Here is a 19,655-nt window from a genome sequence, read left to right on the forward strand (position 1 = left end):
TGGTTGTAATTAATGATCAATAACATCACAGATGATCTCACACAGTCCACCGTTACCTGCCATAATAGGTGTTCCAGGGGGATCTGTCACACTTTTTTGCACCTTAGGAATCAAATAAAAGGTAGCCAGCTGAGGATGTAGATTTTTGATGCATTCAACCAATTTCTTGGGTATGATTCCCTGTTCAAATGCCACCGTAAGAATAGAAAGTAATTCTTCCTGAAATGTAGGAAGAGGATTAGCCGTCAATTTTCTATAACACTGCCGCATATTCAATAATTTATATGCCTGTCGTTCATGCATAGCAGTGGGCCACACCACTCTGTTGCCGTCTTTGTCGGTGGGTTTAAATAAGACATCCTCCCATGATTGTAGTTCTTCCAATGCCCCCTTTTCCCTTTTAGTGAGATTCGAAGGGCCCGAAGGTCTTGAGAACTTTTGGTGGAACTCTTGAGATACCATTCGTGTGAACACCTCAATAGCCGGACAGGAATTGAATGCCGGAAATTTAGTGGATTTTTTTAAAAGGGCATATGGAAATGTACTCACTGATGGCTGTTCATTTTCCTCCTCCAAGGATTGAAGTGTGGCCAATGCCTCCCTCTCCTGTGTAGAAAACACGTCCTCCGGTTGTTCCGATTTGCTATATAACCTCTTAAAAAATAATTTTCTTGCAAACAAGTGCAAGTCCTTTATGGACGTTAACAAATCTGCTGAGCAAGAGGGAGAAAAGGATAAACCTTTGCTTAAAAGGGACACATGTGACTCTGGTAGAGTATGTTGGGATAAATTGATTACCTTAGGTTGCTGTTGATCTCCAGTGTTATCCTTATTAAAAATATCATAATGTCGCTTTCCAAATTTTTTCTTATTTTTAGAACGGGTGTTGAACGTGTGGCCTTGCTCCACTGATGCACTGCTACTTGCTACACTTGAAGAAAGTAATTGTATAGAAGAACTCCTAGATCGATTAAGGCCATGCTCCACTTTTTTATTTTGCCATCGGAAAATTCTATCGCTTTCAAAATCTCCCACACCACGTAAATATTTTTTCTGCTTGTCAGTACTAATGTTCTTCTCCCACTTTTCAAAATCTTTTTCAAGTAACTCAACCATACTCTGAAACAATTCACTACTCATCTCTTTTGGAGAGTCTGTTGGATCAATTCAATTTCCCTCTCCATTTTATTCAGAGTCATAGAGTTCTTCTCAATAATGATACGGATGAACTCAAGCGAACAAGAGGTCACTGCTATCATCCATCTCTGGAATAGACTCTCGTCTTCCAAATCAAAAGCGGGATAAATTTGTATCTGAAGTCCTCTCGGGATTATCTTTTGATCTAAATAACTTTCCAATGACATCCGAGTCCAACATAATTTTGTTTTTTTGTGAAGCATGTTTCTGTATTTTTTTGTCAACTCCTTGTGCATACTACCAGTATCATAATTAGCTGCAACATCACGTTTAAAAATGCCAGAAGCCTTGAACTGCCAGGCTGTCAGCTTGGCTTCAAAGTCCATTATTCCAAATGACCAATCTGTAATAAAACAGAACAATATATAGCAACACAAAAGGATGGTCAATTCAATATAGGGACACTACCATAGCCAATTCGTTGCATCAACAGGAAGAAATCAGTATTTCCCCCCCCCCAGAAAAAGGAGTACAAATAGTCTAAGATAATGAATATATAATATTTTATTAATGTCAGAAAAAATCAAAACAAAAGCAAACCACACAAAATACATAAAAGATAGATGCAGCAAGAAAGATTTGAGCGAGAATCGAAAATCGCTGGATCTTCAGATTAGGTACATTGAACCCACAGTGTCTTAATGAAACCCTAGGGTTTGGAGCATTTTTGTAGGCAGGTTCTGGTATCTTTTTGTCAACTCATTTTTTAATTAAATATATCTTATATTTTTTAGTGATTGTAGTGTATGTGGGGGGGAGCTGGCGTATGAGTATATTGGTTTTAGTGCTGTTTTTTTTATTTTTTTCTGTTTATCCTCCCTTTTTCCAGATAATATTCACAATTTCTCATTTTAGCGTCTGGAGGGACTACTATCAAGCTGTATGCTCATGCATATATTGAATTAATGGAATGACGATTAACGATCATCAATAATGTGTTTCTGCATATGTATACATGTATTGAATTAGAGGAATGATGACCAACAGTGATGAATAATATTGTGTTTTTTATGGTATACTGTATTCTTGATTAGTGAGGATATATATGTAATATATTTTTTATGATGTAGTTTAAGTGTATGTTACTTGTCAAAAATTGGGCTATATCTTTTGTGTGGTGGTTTTTCTAATATTTGGATTCTGAGAAACAGCGATTTATGGATTATATATGCCTGGATATTTTAAAGCCTAAGGGACAATGCTCTTGTGCAGCCTAAATCCTCCTGTAACTGAATAATGGGCACATTTTATGGGATGCACTTGCGTCGCTGCACATATCCTGTGTTTGCCACGCATAGTGCGTTCCACGGCCGCCCGGCAGGAAGTCATCATTAAACTGAGGGAGGAGAATGACTGACGCAAGCGCTCATGCGGTCCCTGATTGGCTAAACAGGTGTACTTAATCCCCCTGCTTTCTCCTGCCCGGCGTGCCCCTGTGGAAGCGGGTAGCGAAACGTACGTCGGGGAATAGGACGGCTGCAGTGGTTTACTTTATTACACTCAGGTAACGTATTGTGGAAGGTTATGCTGGAGCGGTCGCTTGACTAATAGGTTTGTTGATATATTTGGTACCTAGCTGAACACCAAGTGTCTGCGGACATATGGTGGGTCAGCACAGACCATGCTATTGCCGTGGCTCTTTGTTTAGTTGTTCAGCACCGCAGCAGCTTCCCATTCAGTAACTGGGTGGTAGCGCACAACTTAATAAGGGTGACCGATAGTGCGCTTATATGGGTATTAAGTCCTATAATGGTTATATGATTGTTTTATTATGATACATAAGGGATATGTGCAAAATTATGCACTTAGACACTTTGTAATCCCTATGATTTAAAGCTTTCATTTGATACTAAACATATTGGATCTTGATATAATCATAGCACAGGTCACTTTCATGAGGTGGAGTGTGCAATACTATACCGCCTAGTCCTTGTATTTTTCTTGCTGCAACTATCTTTTATGTATTTTGTGTGGTTTGCTTTTGTTTTGAATTTTTCTGACATTAATAAAATATTATATATTTATTATTTTGGACTATTTGTACTCCTTTTTCTGGGGGGAAAAAATACTGATTTCTTCCTCTTGATGCAAAACATTTAATCCATCCTGGTGTGGAATATTCGAGTGCAAGGATTTCACATCCATGGTGGCAAGGATGGTTCCCACTGGTAGAGGACCTATTGCTGATAGTTTCTTCAATAGGTCAGTAGTATCCTGGATGTAGCTGGTTGTATCCCTTATCAAGGGTCTAAGGATACCCTCTACCTATCCAGAGACTTGTTCAGTGAGGGTGCCCACACATGAAATGATGGGTCTTCCTGGATTTCCAGATATGAGAATTTTGGGAAGCATGTAGAATGTGCCTATTCTTGGACTCACCGGTATCAATTCATCAGCTCTTAAGAATATGTCTGGCAGACAAGAGGCCAACTTGTTAAGTTCCTTGTAATAGTCCTGTGTAGGGTCAGACTCCATTCGGAATCCACCCATACTGAAGCAAGACAGATCTTGACTAGAGATGAGCGATGTTCGAGGTTCGTCAATTTCATGTTCGAGTGATTTTGGGGCGTGCTCAAGATCGAACTCGATCGCGAGCTTTTTGCTAATAGCTCGACAGCTCGAGTTAAGCTCGATAACGGTTCGATCAACAAAAAGCCTAGCTAGTTACTAGCTGGATTTTCACTGTAATAGTGTGAGTCACTCTGTGATTCACACTATTATCAAATTTCAGCGTATACTGACGCGCTTAAATCTGTGCTGCTGGGAGAATGGCGATCGCCATTTTTTTTTTTCCTAAGCATGCGTGCAGTGGGGCGGGCCAGCATGTCAGCCAATCCCAGACACACACACAGCTAAGTGGACTTTTTGCCAGACAAGCAAGGTGCATGTGTCTTTGGCTGTGAATGTCACATGTCCTTGCTTTATAATTATGGCCATTTTCCCTCACGGTGCCATTATCTGCCTTCTGCGTGTGGGTGACAGTCACCGCTCACGCAGCTCCTGTTGCCGCTCCTGCTGTGTACGCTAGACACACAGCGCTGTACAGATTAAGGACAGAAGTTTATTTCAGCCCTTTTCAGGGATGATTACCTGGGAATCAGAGCCATAGCTTTCAGGCAGGTCCGTTGAAACACTGTATACAGCTTTAGATAGCGTCTGTGTACCTAAGCTCAGGGAATTCCTTGCTCCATTTCATCATTAGGAGGGATAGAAAGTGAGGCTTCCTTTTCTGTCCACTGACCTGGCCACTGTACCCACCTGCCCACTTTTGCCACGCTATTTTTATAGCAAACAGTGCTGAAACTTAGTGGCATCCAAAAAGTGGCTGCTATACTCCATTAGTTTACCACTGGTGCCAAGCAATTTCCAGCACCTCTGCATTCTACCCTCCTGCCCATGTTTGCTACACTATTTTAATAGCAAAAAGTGCTGAAACTTAGTGGCATCCACAAAGTGTCTGCTATACTAATTTAGTGTCCCACTGGTGCCAAGCAAGTCCCACCACCTCTGCATTCTACCCTCATGCACATTTTGCTACGCTAGTTTTTATCAAAAAGTGCTGAAACTTAGTAGCATCCACAATGTGTCTGCTATACTAATTTAGTGTCCCACTTGTGCCAAGCAAGTCCCACCAACTCTGCATTCTACCCTCATGCACATTTTGCTACACTATTTTTATAGCATACAGTGCTGAAACTTAGTGGCATTCACAAAGTGTCTCCTATACTCCATTAGTGTCCCACTGGTGCCAAGCAAGTTCCAGCACCTCTGCATTCTACCCTCCTGCCCATGTTTCCTACGCTATTTTAATATCAAACAGTGCTGAAAGTTAGTGGCATCCAAAAAGTGGCTGCTATACTCCATTAGTGTACCACTGGTGCCAAGCAAGTTCCAGCACCTCTGCATTCTACCCTCCTGCCCATGTTTGCTACGCTATTTTAATAGCAAACAGTGCTGAAACTTAGTGGCATCCACAAAGTGTCTGCTATACTAATTTAGTGTCCCACTTGTGCCAAGCAAGTCCCACCACCTCTGCATTCTACCCTCATGCACATTTTGCTACGCTATTTTTATGGCAAACAGTGCTGAAACTTAGTGGCATCCAAACAGTGTCTGCTATACTAAATTAGTGTCCCACTGGTGCCAAGCAAGTCCCAGCACCTCTGCATTCTACCCTCATGCACATTTTGCTACGCTATTTTAATAGCAAACAGTGCTGCCAGTTTTAGGGCCATAGTTGCATTGTCAGGGATAGTTAGTGTTGGTTCTTCAGCTGTCAACAAAGCTAGACCACCTCTGCAATCTTCACCACCTCTCAATTTTTCCTACCACATTTTAAGTGGCTAATCTTGTCGCTAACAAAATGAGTGGCCAAAGGACAGATGCTGGTGGAAAGGGGAACAGGCGTGTTGGAAAAGGAAAAAAAGATTGTGTCTGTGGGGAAGGTGGCAAAGCTACATTAACATCTGCTGAAGATAGGCCAACTTCCATCAAAAGTAAGATGTCTACTACTTTCCGTGGACAATCTGATGTGCTCCCTTTTTACGGACCCGAACAACTGTAAGAAAGGTAGATGATGCACAAAAAAAGAACATGCTTGAATGGATCTCAAGTGCTCCAACAAGTGCCCTCTCCTCCACCTCAACTACCACATAAAAAAAAAGTCCTCTGAGTTGTCATCCCAATCACACTTGCTTTCTCCCAGCTCTCAAGTCTCCACCCGCCCTGCACAGTATGGTGTAACAGAGATGGCTGAGTCTGCCGAGCTGTTCAGTCACACTATAGCCTGGGAATCAGAGGTGTGCTCCCAAGCTACAGTGAGTACAGACTAGGAAATGGTCTGCAGTGATGCCCAGAATCTTTGTGACTCAGATTCAGGCCCTGATGACCAAGTTTCTGAGCATAATGTAGACCCTCATTCCCAAACTCTAACACCTGTTGGTGGAGACAATGAGGCGTAGATATAAGATTGGGATGACAACTTAAATATTCGGTCAGGGCAGGAAGAGGCTAGGTCTGAGGGTGATGGGGGTGCAAACACAATGCTTGATGATGAAGTTCTAGATCCCACTTACTGTCAACCCACAGTCAGGCACTTGAGGAGGTCAACAGAGGCGGTGGAGGAGGATGCAACTGACGACGAAGTTACCTTGCGCCTTCCTGGACAGAGTCGGAGTACTGGTAGCACGTCTACAACTACATCCTCAGCAACCACTCTGCCTCTGAGCCCAAGTCGAGGTGGCTCTGCAGGTCGCATGTCCTCTAAGCCTTGCCTAGCCTGGTCCTTTTTTGAACTTGCAAAGCATGTCCCAAATCATGTGATCTGTAAAATTTGTCGGAAATCTATAAGTAGAGGCAAAAAGCTCACCAGTTTAACAACTTCTTCCATGCATCGTCACATGAATACCAAGCATAATTCCCAGTGAGAAGCTCACTGTGCTGCAATGCGGCCTAGCGTAGCGGGCCAACCACCGCCTGCCCCTTCCAGTGAATCCGCGCGCTCTTCATCTTCTATGACTGTGGGGACAGCTGTCACACCTGGTTTTCCACGCACACCTTCCACCACTGTAATTGCAACAGGCAGTTTACTTAGTAGGTCATCAGTTGGTTTGGAAGAGGAAATAAGTGCGGGTGTACAGCTCTCTCAGACATCGATAGCACCAACTTTGGATGAAGGTAACATCATGTCTCCGCCTGCACTTTCCTCAAAAACCTGCATTTTTCCAGGGACACACTACTCACCACTGTCTCCACATAGCAGCCAGATCTCTGTCCCTCAGATGTGGACAAATAAAAGGCCATTTCCTCCGACCCATGACAAAGCTAATAAGTTGACTTTATCTCTCTGTAAGCTCTTGGCTACCGAAATGCTTCCTTTCTGCCTGGTGGACACACAGGATTTTCGAGACCTTATGTCCGTCGCTGTGCCTCAGTACCAAATGCCCAGTCGCCACTACTTCTCTAAGAAAGGTGTGCCTGCGCTACACCAGCATGTCGCACACAACATCACCGCTTCCTTGAGAAACTCTGTGTGTGAACGGGTGCATTTCACCACCGATACTTGGACCAGTAAGCATGGACAAGGGCATTACATGTCGCTGAGTGGGCACTGGGTAACTTTGGTGATAGATGGAGAAGGGTCTGCTGATCAAGTCTTGCCGTCCAAAAGACTTGTGCGTCAATCCTCTGTATGTAGAAGTTCCTTCAACGCTTCTGCCTCCTCAACCTCGTCTGGGTCCTCCACCTCCGCCCCAAGCCTGCCTGGTCAGGCCACCAGCGTTGTAACTGCGCACAAGGAATCACGCGCACCTCCTTACTATGCTGGCAGCAGAGCGCAACAGCATCAGGCGGTCTTTAGCTTGAAATGTCTTGGAAATAAGAGTCACACAGTGGCTGAGTTGTGGTCAACTCTGTGGTCCAAGTTTCGTAAATGGTTGTCTCCACTCAACCTGCAGCCTGGTAAGGCCATGTGCGACAATGCTGCAAACCTGGTTGCGGCCCTTCGCCTGGGCAAGGTGGCACACGTGCCTTGTATGGCTCACGTGTTGAACCTTGTTGTTCAGCAATTTTTAACACACTATCCCGGCCTAGATGGCCTTCTGCACAGGGCACGAAAACTGTCTGCTCACTTCTGCCATTCAACCGCCGCAGCTGACCGAATTGCATCGCTCCAGAAGTCTTTCAGCCTGCTGGTTCATCGCCTGGAATGCGATGTGTCGGCATGCTGGAATTCGACTCTCCACATGTTACAGCAACTGTGGCAGCACCGCCGAGCACTGGTGCAATACGTCATGACGTATAGCCTTGGCCAACGAGATGCAGAGGTGGGGCAGATCACCCTGATTGAGTGGTCTCAGATCAAGGACCTATGCCCCATTCTGCACAGTTTCGACATGGCGACGAATATGTTTAGCGCTGACAATGCCAATATCAGCATGACAATTCCAGTCATATTCATGCTGGAGCACACACTAAACACTATTTGGAGTCAGGGGGTGGGACAACAGGAAGGGCAGGAAGTACAGGAGGATTCATATGCGGAAGGGATAACAACATCACCAAGGTCCAGACGTTTATCATCACCAAGGCGGCAGGCATGGGACGATGGGGGAGAGGGATTAACAAGGGCGCATGGTAGCAGGCAAAATGTTGAGGAAGGCGCAGGAGAACATGAAGAAATGGAGGACGATCTGTCCATGGACATAGAAGACTCAGCAAATGAGGGAGACCTTGGTCAAATTTCAGTTGAAAGAGGTTGGGGGGGAGATGTCAGAGGAAGAAAGAACGGTTAGCACCTCTATGCCACAAACACAGCAAGGACTTGGTCCAACATGGATGCGCAAGACACATGAGCGCCTTATGCTGCACTACCTACATGACCCTCGGATTGTCAAAATTAGAAGTGATGATGACTACTGGGTTGCCACACTATTATATCCCCGGTACAAGTCCAAATTTTGTGAAATAATTCCAGCCATGGAAAGGGACGCACCTATGCAGGAGTATCAGCAGAAGCTGTTACTTAATCTTAGCTTGGCTTTTCCACCAAACACCAATGGTGCACGGAGTGAATCTCCCATTTGTAACTTGACAAACATGGGACTGTCTTGTCATCAACAGTCTAACCGTACCAGCAGCACCGTATCTGTTGCTGGTAACAGCAATTTTATTGAATCGTTTCATAATTTATTTAGACCATCCTTTGCAAGGCCAACAGAGACAAGAAGTCTGACACATAGTCAACGGCTGCAGAGGATGATACAGGAGTATCTCCAAATGAACATCGATGCCATGACTTTGCAACTGGAGCCTTGCTCATTTTGGGCTTCAAATATTAAAAAAATGGCCTGAGGTCTCCACTTACGCCAAGGAGATCTTGTCGTGTCCAGCTGCCAGCGTTGTCTCAGACGTGTCTTCAGTGCTGCTGGGTGTGTGCACTGCTGACAGATAAGCGCACGCGTCTGTCCAGTGACAATGTGGACAGACTAATGTTCATCAAGATGAACAAGTCAACGATCCGCAAGGACTTTACTACCCCTGTGTCATCCTGGGGAGAGTAAAGGCTTGTGGATTTGGAATGTGCTTGATGCAAATGTACCTGTCAAGTTTGCAACTGGGGCACAAGTGATGCCACTGAAGGGGTGTCTGTGTGGCCCAATTTTTGGAAAAAAGGGCGAATCTGCTTGGAGTCCCCCTGCTGTGTTTTTAAAAACGAGCCAAGATGAACAAGTCATGGTTCAGCAAAGACTTTGCTACCTATCCCGGGGTCATCCTGGGGACAGTTAAGGCTGGCATATTTTGGAATGTGCTTGATGCAAATCTACCTGTGAAGTGTACAACAGGGGCACAAGTGATGCCACTCAAGTGGTGTCTGTGGAGCCCAATTTTTGGAAAAAAGGGAGACTATGCTTGGAGTAACCCTTGCTGTGTTTTTAAAAATGATCCAAGATGAACAGATCTGGGATCAGCAAAGACTTTGCTAACTACCCCGGTGTCATCCCGGGGACAGTTAAGGCTGGCGTATTTTGGAATGTGCTTGATGCAAATCTACCTGTCAAGTTTGCAAATGGGGCACAAGTGATGCCACTGAAGTGGTGTCTGTGGGGCCCAATTTTTGGAAATAAAGGAAACTGTGCTTGGAGTCCGCTTGATTGCATTGCTTTAAAAATGATCCAAGATGAACAGATTTGGGATCAGCAAAGACTTTGCTACCTACCCCGGTGACATCCTGGGGACAGTTAAGGCTGGCGTATTTTGGAATGTGCTTGATGCAAATTTACCTGTGAAGTGTACAACAGGGGCACAAGTGATGCCACTGAAGTGATGTCTGTGGGGCCCAATTTTTGGAAAAAAGGGAGATTCTGCTTGGAGTAACTCTTGCTGTGTTTTTAAAAATGAGCCAAGATGAACAAGTCATGGTTCAGCAAAGACTCGGCTACCTAGCCCTGTGTTATCCTGGGGACAGCTAAGGCTGGCATATTTTTGAATGTGCTTGATGCAAATCTACCTGTGAAGTGTACAACAGGGGCACAAGTGCTGCCATTGAAGGAGTGTCTGTGTGGCCCAATTTTTGGAATAAAAAGGGAGACTTTGCTTGGAGTCTCCTTGCTGTGTTTTATATGATTTTAGAAGGGCATGCCGTGCTATATCTGTGCCTCGTCCTCTTTTTCCTCATCCAGCTCTTTTGTTTTCGCAGGAGTATATGTCCTTGTCACTTTCCCATGTGTTTGTGTTGTCTTGGGAGTTGTTTGTCACCTTTTGGACACCTTTGAGGGTGTTTTCCAGGTGTTTTTAGGTGTTTGTGATTGCCTCCCATTGTTTCCTATGGGGTTTGAGAGGTTCGTCGAACGGTTCATCGAACGATTAATCGAATGGTTCGGCGAACGGGGAACCGTTCGACGAACCGAACCGAACTCGAACTGTAGGGGGGTGGCTCATCTCTAATCTTGACAAACAAGAAAAGGTCAGATTGGAAACTTGCACCTGGACGCAACCCTCATTTGGATAACTATATAGACACTTTCAGACATTTGGTAAAATCCACTATCCTAGACACACACAGGAGCAGGAGGCAACCATCCAAAATCAGTGATCAGGAGAGAAGGGCCATAAAATCTTTGAAAACAAACAAAGAAAACGTCATTAAACCTGCAGACAAGGGCGGTGCAATAGTCATGATGAACAAAACAGACTACATAAAGGAAGCACACAGACATCTGATGGACACACGCTACTATAAAAAATTGAGTCTGACCCTACACAGGACTATTACAAGAAACTTAACAAGTTGGCCTGCTGTCTGCCTGACATATCCTTAAGAGCTGATGAATTGATATCAGTGAGTCCAAGAATAGGCACATTTTACATGCTTAAATAACAGGAGAAACAGGAGTCCTAGTGCTGCAAAAATATTTTATTGGGAAAAAGACACTGTGGCAATTAAAAAAGCATTATGGTTAGAGAAAAGGAGAAAAATAGAAAAAAAATGAACCAGGAAAAATTACTAGACTGACAGAATCGTTGGTCCAAACAAAATTTCACATTAGCAGGGTTTTGCAAATATCCCATGTAAACATTAGAGTACAAAAATTGGACACAGAATGCATAAAAGGTGCATATAAAGATGCTTGTGCAGGTAGAAGTAAACAAATACTGGATGTATATTAAGGAGCTTAAGTGCTCATAGTGCATCGGGACCTCAAAATAAGGTACACATACCAGCAAAGTCTAATATCCAGAAAACACAGGCATTGCTGTCAGCTAGTGTTGAGTCCTGGAACCTAGAAACACCCTACGTACATTTCACATGAGTGAGGCAACCACCAGCTCCATCAGGGAAAGAGAAAGACCTGATGAAGCTGGTGGTTACCTACGTCTGACATCAGTTGTGCACAAGGTTTTTGTAGGTATTTTAAGCAATGACATGCAACAATATATTAGAGAGTAATACAATAATTGATAACCAGCATGGATTCATTATTGATAAGTCATGTCTAACCAACATATTGGGTTTCTATGAGGGGGTAAGTGCAAATTTTGATATTGGTAATGCAGCTGATGTGATTTTTTTTTAACTTTGCAATAGCATTTGATACTGTACCACATAACAGTCTTGTAATGAAGCTCTAGAAACAAGGAATAGGGGAAACTATAAGCAGATGGGTAAGAAATTGGCTAAAAGATAGGAAACAAAGAGTAGTTATAAATAGTACATTCTCTAAATAGGCTATAGTCAGCAGTGGGGTGCCGCAGGGATTTGTACTAGGACCAATTATTTTTAATCTCTTTATTAGTGACCTTGTGAATGGGATATATAGTAAATTTTAAACCTACAAATTTGACCACCACACAAAAAGCAAGGCCAGTTCAGACATATATAAAGCCGGGCAGTGATACAGTTGTAAACACGAAACCTACAAACACTACCCTTAAAGGACTCAAACAAATTTATTGCAAAAATATGTTTATTATTAAAAGTTGTAAAACAATAGTACAGCAGAAAATGTGAAAAATATACCAATCAAATATGTCCCATGGCACTATATAGTCCTCAGTTTGCCAACATTGAGTATCAAAAAAAATATATCATACATTAGTGATCATAATGACAAACTGTAAAATATGGAATCAAATAAATAAATTATGACAAAATATCAAATGCCAAACAAAGGGGTCACAAAAATAATATAATAGAAATAGAGGATTATTCACAAAGAAAAGACACAGGCTAATTAGGTAGCAACTGTGACAAGATGGTATTGATTAGGCAAATAGATACTAATAGCGGTATAATAACAATCAATATCAAAAGGCTTGTAATAAAGCCTGATATATAAAAAAAGTATAAAAAAATGCCTACTGAGAAAATAACACAGTGCTATGTTTTATAGCAGCCTCACCAATAACACCCTAATTTCTATTACATTATTTTTGTGACTCCTTTGCTTGGCATTTGATATTTTGTCATAATTTATTTATTTGATGCCATATTTTACAGTTTGTCATTATGACTACTAATGTATATTTTTTTGATACTCAATGTTAGCAAACTGATGACTATAGAGTGCCATGGGGCATATTTGATTTGTATATTTTTCACTTTTTATGCTGTACTATTGTTTTACAACTTTTAATAATAAAGATATTTTTGCAATAAATTTGAGTCCTTTCAGGCTAGTGTTTGTAGGTTTTGGATATATAGTAAAGTGTCAGTCTCTGCTGATGACACCAAACTATGTCGGATATTAAAAACTGACCTTGATAGTACAAGATCTAGATAAGATGTTGGAATGGGCAGACACTTGACAAATGAGATACAATGTTCATAAATACAAAGCAATGCACCTAGGATGAAGTAACCCTATTGCTGCATATACATTAAATGGAAGTAAGCTCGGGACTACAGACAGGAAAAGATTTTCGGATTCTAGTAACAAGTAAGCTGAGAAGCAGCACTCAATGTCAAGCAGCAGCTGCAAAAGCAAACAAGATTTTACGATGTATATAAAGAGAGATTCAATCCCCTTATCTTAATGTATTGGTACCCCTCTAGAAGTCACCTGTAAGGCCACATCTAGAATATGGGATCCAGCTTTGGGCTCCAAGAAGTTAGAGTCAGTATAAATACATGTGTGGTCAATACAAAGGACTGGCACATGACTTATTGCTTCCAAAGACAGTACTAAGGACCAGGGGGCACTCACTGCGAGTGGAAGAAAGGCGATTCTGGCAGCTAAATAGGAAAGGGTTCTTTACAGTTAGAGCAGTCAGACTGTGGAATACACTACCACAAGAGGTAGTAATGGCAGACACTATAACAGCTTTTAATAAAGGGCTGGATGATTTCTTCAGTACACAAAACATTGTTGGTTATAAATGACAGAGTGACAAAATGTATACAGTAATTGGTGGAGGAAGGTTGAACTAGATGGACCTAGGTTTTTTTTCAACCTTTATAACTATGTAACTAAGTATAGTACAGAAAAAAATTGCCTCTAGGATATCACCCCAAATGGTGGAATTTTGCTGTGGACATTGAGGCATCTGAAGGTCTTGGTCTTGAAAGGGTTTATACAGTTTTATCAGTGAAAAGAAAGTCAGACCATTAAAGGGGCATTTAGCTAAATTTATTATTAAGACTTAATAATTATGCTTTGATTAAATGCTTTGATTTTCTTTTGAACCTGGAAATCTCTGAAAAGTTTGGATTTCCAAGATATTTTGCATTTAGTGAAGTGCTAGATGTTATCTGAACATGGAACGTTTATCAAGAAGCCATATTATAAGGCAGTTACCTGATTGGTATTAGATTTTACAGCTATTTACTCTTTACAATGTCCTGATGGTTAACAGTATAGTTGTATATACTTAAATGAGAAATATTCAGCAATTATATTTGAAATGCAGATCTAATTATAATTTGCTATAAGAATTAGCGAACTCAATAAATGAGAACAGTAACATCTTGTTGAGTTCCTATTGCTATAATACATCCTAAGGCGAAACAAGACATATTTTACAAACAAAAATGAATAAAAATATTGTCTTTCAATCAGGATTACCATACATTGCATTTGATCAGTCTCACATCCGCTAGCTCCAGACAACAAACACATCACAACTCTACACTTGCAAAGTAGATATATTAATAAAACCTGGTTTATCCTACGTAATTATATGGATTACATGTGTTGAATACCAACAGCTTTTTAAGAAAAATATGTTTTTGAAGGAAGTGAGCTCTCCCATTGGCATTGGATTAAGGATTTACAAATGCTGCCATTCTCCATTATAGCAAAGAGAAGATGGTTAAAAGGAATCTGTCACCAGGTTTTTGCCAGCTAATCTGAGAGGCAGATACACCCTGATTCTAGCGATTTGTCACTTGCTGGGTTGTTTAGTGTAGGTTTGATAAAATCACAATTTAATCAGCAAGAGATTATCAGTATAGGACTACTTGGAGTGCTGTCAGGTAGTTTAGCATATTCATGAGCTCTGCATAACCCCACCCATATCACTGATTGGCAGCTTTCTGAGTACATTGTATGTGAGCAAAATGTTTCCAATCAGTGCTGTGGGTGGGGTTATAGAGAGCCACATTCAAATGACTGCTATATCTGCATCACAGAAAACAGTGGTTTTATCAAAATGACAACAAGCAGCTCAGTAAGTGACATATCACTGGATCAAGGTCTCTGCCTCTACATTATGGTGCTCTCAGATGGGGGAGCCAAAACCTGGTGATAAATTCCCTTTAAGTGCAAGCTTGCAGCATGCTAGGACAAATATAGGTGTATCACAGCTTAAGCCCTACTACAGCAATACCTATCACCTTTATACATACAGTAGTATAACATAAAATCTCCAAAACAATGCAGCTTTATGAGCCCATAAATATAATTATATAATAAGAGAAGGTCAATGGAGCCACATGGGAGCCTCATGGTATACACTTGCAATATGCTAGTTGCCCCCATTGCTGATTAATACATAAACATGCAGTCTATATCTATATTTCAGTTTGAATTATTATTGCATATGTATAATATATTACAAAAGTGAGTACACCCCTCACATTTTTGTAAATGTTTATTATATCTTTTCATGGGACTACACTGAAGATATGACACTTTGATACAATGTAAAGTAGTCAGTGTACAGCTTGTATAACAGTGTACATTTGGTGCCCTCTAAATCTCTCAACACACCACCATTAATGTCAAAACAGCTGGCAATAAAAGTGAGTACACCCTAAGTGAAAATGGCCAAATTGTGCCATTTTCCCTCCCCAGTGTCACGTGACTCATTAGTGTTACTCAGTCTCAGGTGTAAATGGGGAGCAGATGTGTTAAATTTAGTGGTTTTACATACACATCAAATATACACTGTTATACAAGCTGTACATTGACTACTTTACATTGTATCAATGTCAGATCTTCAGTGTTATCCCATGAAAATATATCTATATATATAATTGCCTTATTCTGTCTGTCTGTCTGTCTGTCTGTCTGTCTATCTGTCTGTCTGTCTGTCATGCTCCAAAATTGTGTCCTTACGGTGACACAAAGCTGATTGGCCGCTGGGCTCGCCATGGCCCCGCCCCCCCACACGGATTGGCCGCTCGCCCAGGCTGCGCCCCCACACGGATTGGCCAGCCGCTCGCCCAGGCTCCGCCCCCCCCACAGATTGGCCTCTCGCCCCGGCACCCTGCAGGCATTGGCAATTCGGCCACGCCACGCCCCGCCCCCCTCACGCAATGCACGTTAGCTCTGGCCCCACCCCCTCCCTCCTCCCGCGCATTTCTCGAACTGACACGGCTGTCACGGAGGTGAGTACGGTACTCCCTGCCCACCCCCCCCCCTCCCCCCCCCGCCCCCGCCCCCGCTCGCACAGGACTGGTGTGGATACGTTGCTAACCATGCTCGCATGGTTACAAGCGCTGTCACGGAGGTGAGTACTGTACTCCCTCCCCCCCCCCCTCCCCCCCCCGGCCCCCGCTCGCACGGCAGTGGTGGGAGTGGTGTGGATACGTTGGTATCAAGCCCATCAAGGTCCTGCTGCGCCAGAAGATCCACACGCACACACACAAACATACACACACATCAGATCACACTCACACTCACTCTTACACACACCTCACACACACCTCACACACACCTCACATCGCATCCACATACTCACGACATCCTGGGATATCGCTTGCTTCTCGGCGGCGAAAATGTGCTGTTGTGATCTTCCAGGACCTGACGGAGGATCACATGGCCAGAAGCATGTGATATCCCCGGATGTTGTGAGTATGAGCGCGTAAGTGCGATATCGTCAGTGTCTGTGTGTGTGAGTGGATGCGATCGGGTGTGTGTGAGTGGATGCGATCGGGTGTGTGTGAGTGGATGCGATCGGGTGTGTGTGAGTGGATGCGATCGGGTGTGTGTGAGTGTATGCGATCGGGTGTGTGTGAGTGGATGCGATCGGGTGTGTGTGAGTGTATGCGATCGGGTGTGTGTGAGTGTATGCGATCGGGTGTGTGTGAGTGGATGCGATCGGGTGTGTGTGTGAGTTGATGCGATCGGGTGTGTGTGTGAGTGGATGCGATCGGGTGTGTGTGTGAGTGGATGCGATCGGGTGTGTGTGTGAGTGGATGCGATCGGGTGTGTGTGTGAGTGGATGCGATCGGGTGTGTGAGTGTCGGCAGAGGACCAGGCCGTGCTGGAGGAGGCTGGGAGCAGAGAGGCTGATCATGGGGAAGAGGGGAATGCTGATGCTGAAGGAGGCTGGGATGGGAAGGCTGGGAAGAAGGAGGCTGGGACGAGAGAGGCTGATCCTCAGGAAGGCTGAGGAGGGGAGGCTGATGCTGAGGGAGGCTGGAAGGAGAGAGGCTGAGCAAACGTGCTCCATCCGCCATACTGCGCACTCCCCATCGTGCTGCATCCCCCATGCTGCGCACTCCCAAACGTGGTCCATCCGCCATGCTGCGCACTCCCAAACGTGGTCCATCCGCCATGCTGCGCACTCCCAAACGTGCTCCATCCGCCATGCTGCGCACTCCCAAACGTGCTCCATCCGCCATACTGCGCACTGGAGCACGTTTCGGAGTGCGCAGCATGGCGGATGGAGCACGTTTGAGAATGCGCAGCATGGCGGATGGAGCACGTTTGGGAGTGCGCAGCATGGCGGATGGAGCACGTTTGGGAGTGCGCAGCATGCCGGATGGTGCACGATCGGGAGTGCGCAGTATGGCGGATGGAGCACGTTTGGGAGTGCGCAGCATGGCGGATGGAGCACGTTTAGAAGTGCGCAGCATGGCGGATGGACCACGTTTGGGAGTGCGCAGCATGGCGGATGGAGCACGTTTAGGAGTGCGCAGCATGGCGGATGGAGCACGTTTGCAAGTGCGCAGCATGGCGGGTGGAGCACGATGGGAGGTGCACACCTCCCCCCAACACACACACACACGCGCACTGCACAACACACACACACTAGGAATCACAAACAACGCCCTACACAGACACCCACACAGACAACGCTGCACACACAAATATACGCACATACTGCACAACACACACATTGCTCAAAACATACCTCCCCCCAAAACACACCACACCCACACAAACCGCACAACACACACACACACACAACGCTACAGACACACAGCGCTCCACAAACAACGCAACACACGCAACACACATACAACACCGCTCTCACCCCCCGCGACACTCAGAACATGTACAGCGCCCTACACAAACACTTGGTAACTACACACAACAACATCTATATATATATATAACAAAAATCATACATGAACTACACAATACGTAAATTCTAGAATACCCGATGCGTAGAATCGGGCCACCTTCTAGTAATAAAATATTTACAAACATGTGAGGGGTGTAATCACTTTTGTGATATGCTGTATATGCCCAATAATTGATTTCATGTGATATGCAATTGGTTGTGTAAATGGCAACAGAACATAACCTAATACTCAATTAATGTTCTATTGATAGTACGTTTGTTAAGAAGAAGATCATTCCAGTGAAAAAGAAGAGTTCTACATTAACATTCCCACATTCTGTATTGCCAGTTGCATTTACTGTTTTAATATGTGACATAAAATGAATGCCATTGTAATAACCAATTAGAAAGCAGTGATGCATGTGTTTAAGTCACATGTGTTATATGGAATGTGTCATAAATTGAGTTATTGCTTAAATTAAGTTTTTATTGTTGGACATATTCTTTAAAGAATTCCTGGTGATTTATTTTTTTCACATTTCCATGTCACTATGTATATGAAAAATATCCATAAATCTCAGTATTCACTGCTGCCATTGAGACTATTAATACACTAATACCTTCAGTTCTGTACAGATCACTTTTCATTACCATGAAAAACACAATCACATATTTTACAATAGATGATGATCACAGCTCCTCTCCTCCATCTCCATACACAATAACCACTGCAAAGGTAACTGAAAATGTTACTCACCCATGGAAGTCAATGCACACCTCCAGAATATTGTTTACAGTTATTGCTGTAACTGGTTAAAATTAGAGATGAGTGAACCTGAGTCTTGAGGTTCGGATTTGGAAACCGACTTTCAAAAAAAACAAGGTTTGGGTTTGAGGTTCAAGCGAGTGAAAAGTACGAACCACTCAAGCGATCAACACTGTGCTAGGGTATGAGTGATGCACAGCCCTGTGCGCACCGCATGCAGTGTTTGATTGGTTCACTTTTGGGGTAAAATCAGCGTGAACAGATGTAGTGTACACACAAACCCCACCATTTTTTTATAAACCCCGCCCACCATGCCCCAGAAATATTTTGCTAGTGGCCCATAAGCAAAACGCTTTCGGGGCTGGATTTAAATATTTTCTTTGGGGAGGTTCTGTGTGCACATTCCATCTGATCATGCTGATTTTACAACTTATGTGAGCTGTTCAAACACTGCACGTAGCTTGCACAGAGCTGTGCATCACTCATAACCAAGCACAGCGCTGTTTGCTTGAGAGGTTCATACTCGTTACTCACACTAACCTCAAACCTGAACCTTGTTTTTTTGGAAGTCAGTTTCCGGACCCACACCTCAAGCCTCAGGTTCACTCATCTCTATTTAAAATCACATCTCTTAGTGGAACCTGTCAGCAAGTTTAGCTATGTATTCTGAAGAGAGCAGGAGATAAGAGATGAAACACTGATTTCAGTGACATATCACTTATTAGGCTGTGCGCTGTTGTTTACTTTACAATGATTGTTTTATCAGCAGGAGTTTATCCCAGCCCAAACTTCCTCCTTCTTGCCAAGTGGTACAACCACTCTCCCTCATCCCTCATCTGATAAGCAGCTCACTGGCAGTAGACAATGTACACAGAAAGCTGTGGTGGTGGTGGTGGTGGTGTGTTTGTCTGTGTGTGTGTGTGTATGGGGGGGTCGAGGTTAGCTTTCTAAGCTTTGCTAC

The sequence above is a fragment of the Anomaloglossus baeobatrachus genome, chromosome 4 (genome assembly GCF_048569485.1).
Source record: "Anomaloglossus baeobatrachus isolate aAnoBae1 chromosome 4, aAnoBae1.hap1, whole genome shotgun sequence".
In the NCBI taxonomy this organism is placed as follows: domain Eukaryota; kingdom Metazoa; phylum Chordata; class Amphibia; order Anura; family Aromobatidae; genus Anomaloglossus; species Anomaloglossus baeobatrachus.